This window comes from Chiloscyllium punctatum, unplaced genomic scaffold (assembly GCF_047496795.1).
Source record: "Chiloscyllium punctatum isolate Juve2018m unplaced genomic scaffold, sChiPun1.3 scaffold_1092, whole genome shotgun sequence".
NCBI classification, from domain to species: domain Eukaryota; kingdom Metazoa; phylum Chordata; class Chondrichthyes; order Orectolobiformes; family Hemiscylliidae; genus Chiloscyllium; species Chiloscyllium punctatum.
This window is the reverse complement of record NW_027310826.1, coordinates 37,501-40,000: the sequence shown is the minus strand read 5'-3', so window position 1 is coordinate 40,000 and position 2,500 is coordinate 37,501. Positions and strand designations below refer to the sequence as shown.

The following is a 2,500-nucleotide window of genomic DNA, read 5'->3' as shown; positions in this document are numbered from 1 at the left end:
TCCCTCGCCCGTCAAGCGAGCGGGGATTCGGCGCTGGGCTCTTCCCTGTTCACTCGCAGTTACTAAGGGAATCCTTGTTAGTTTCTTTTCCACCGCTTAGTAATATGCTTAAATTCAGCGGGTTGTCGCGTCTGATCTGAGGTCGTACCCAGAGTCAGAGGATGGCCAGGCCGCACCGCCAGCGTGCGAATCCCCCGCACCACCTCTTAGTGGGCCGGCAACGTCTCACCGCGGACGGGAGTTTGGCCGACGCCGCGACGGTCAGAGAGCCAGCCACCCGCACGTCGCTCACCACCCTTGGCCAGCGATGGTGTCGACGAGTGGCCGCCCCTGCCGCCTCCAGCGCCGCCGCGTCCACGCGCGGGGACGTGCTCGGCGCAATTCCACGGGACGGAGACCCTCCCCCGTCCACGGCGGGAGGCGAAACTCGGAAGTGCCGGCTGCTTACTCGAGCGGAAGGGTCAGCCTGATTCCTGCCTTGCCGGAGGCCCGGTCGCGGGGGTGACGACCCGCCGCCCGGGACGTGCGAGGCACCAGCAGACAGAGACTGCCCGACGGTCAGAGAGAGGGAGAGAGGAGTGCCGAGGCTCAAGTGGCGAACGGTCGCGCAGGCACGCCACGCACATCGATCGCCAGCCGCGGAACGGCACGGCCTTCAGTGGGGCCGGCGGGCGACGCCGCTCCTGAACCCAGCGGCCCCGAGCCGGACGAGTTGAGGAAGGCACGCCGACGGTGACAGGGTACGGAAGACACAGCGGTGGCCTTCTGGCGACTTGGCCCCGACAGCCCGACGTTCCGCCGTCCTCCCGATGGCCAGGAGGACCGTGCGGGGGTCGGCCGACGGCGTGGTAGGTGTGCCTGCACGGTGACGGAGCACACACCACGCCCGCCAACCCCTCCGTACCTCCCGAGACCGGTGGCAGGACGGAGCGGAAAACGTGCGGACTGAACGGGAGAGCCAAGAGCCAGCGATCCACGCGCGTGCGACCGTCCAAGTCACAGCGTTCGACGAAAACCTCCTCCCTCGGCCAGGCACTCGGCGCCAGCAGGGGAGACAGGATCAGACGCCCCGCCGGCCACTTAAGGCCGAGGACGAACCACGAGACGGGCGGCTGCAGCAGCGGGCGGCCTGCAGCTCCCAGCACTCTCAATCGATCAACCATCGAGTCGGGTCAGCGTGTCAAACCGGCGAGCTCCACGGTCAGGCCGGCGGCGCACCAGCACCGGACCTCCGCGGCTCCCTTCACTCTTTCCACTGCCAGCCAACCGAGAGACGGACCCAATGCGGACGTGCAGAGCTTAGGCAGACCCCCCACTGGAGGCTCAACACTTCGTGGCAGCTCCGTGTCCCAGAGACCAGGAGGGTTGGCACACACACACAGTGTGAACCACCGACAGCCATTCTGGGACCGGTGACAGCCGTGCTGGCCCCACTGCCACGACACAGACGGACGCCAGGCCGCGCTCCCCGGCGGGGGGATGGCGTCGAGCCTGACGAACGGAATGTGCAGGGTGGGGGGGAAAGGCAAGCGCTCCGACGCCGGAGGGCTCCGGAGTCTGAACTTAGGGGGACAAAGAGGACGGGTCCTCTGCGACACCCCAGCCGCGCTCTCGCCAGCCAAGGCGAGTGCGATTGATTGCCAAACGACCCTCAGACAGGCGTGGCCCCGGGAAGAACCCGGGGCCGCAAAGTGCGTTCAAAGTGTCGATGATCAATGTGTCCTGCAATTCACATTAATTCTCGCAGCTAGCTGCGTTCGTCATCGACGCACGAGCCGAGTGATCCACCGTCAAGAGTTGTCTGAGTTTGTTTTAGGTCTCTCCCTCGCCAGAGGAAAGCGACCCGGACCGCACATACGCTCCCCACCTTGAGCTACAGCCACCTGCACGCCGGCGTGCGGGCGGAGCAGGGTGGCGTGAAGCGATGGGGAGCACCATCCTGGTGCGGCCCGCAGAAACATACGTCTATTGGGGGGAGGAGGACAGGGCGCCCAAGAGGCGATGCGTGCCCCAACGCACCGCAGCGACGGAGGCAGGATCACCGCCACCATGTCGCCCGCCTAGTATCACGAGGCGTGCAGCAGCTTTGCCCTAGGAAAAGCAGAGGCGGGGAACGGGCACCGGCCATCGGTTCGGCAGCGTCACTGACGCGTGCACGTGGCGGCGTGTCGGCGAGCGGACTTCCTGCGAGGAGGCGGGGGCGGCACTCGCCCGAGCAGACGCCCGCCCGGCCCAGCCACCGCCGAGGTGGACTGGGAGTCGCGGCAACGGCTCGTCATACTCGTTCCCACACTCACAGCGCAGCTTGCCCGCAAGCCACCGACCACCGATCGACGCCAGGCGCCCCGACCGAGAGCGGGATCGCTCGTTCGCCCTGCTGGCAGTTCGCTGGGGATCACTACTGCACGGAGCTCGGAGACCGACGGGCGGGCAACTCGAGAGTCTTTAAACCACCACCCCCATCCCGCAAGTGCAAAGAGGCTGTATACGCACAGACGGG

General features: G+C 66.8%; 2 non-coding genes across 2 annotated transcripts in view; both read right to left on the bottom strand.

The window, feature by feature from the left end:
• LOC140474600 (28S ribosomal RNA) overlaps window positions 1-145 on the bottom strand; it is a 3,808-nt gene extending 3,663 nt beyond the window's left edge. Inside the window, exon 1 of the ribosomal RNA XR_011959249.1 lies at window positions 1-145. This exon is cut by the window's left edge and continues 3,663 nt beyond it. This is a non-coding gene — a ribosomal RNA (28S ribosomal RNA).
• A 1,500-nt stretch (window positions 146-1,645) lies between these two features.
• On the bottom strand, window positions 1,646-1,799 carry LOC140474601 (5.8S ribosomal RNA). Its single transcript, XR_011959250.1, has one exon. It is a non-coding gene; the product is annotated as a 5.8S ribosomal RNA (ribosomal RNA).
• Between the last annotated feature and the right edge of the window lie 701 nt (window positions 1,800-2,500).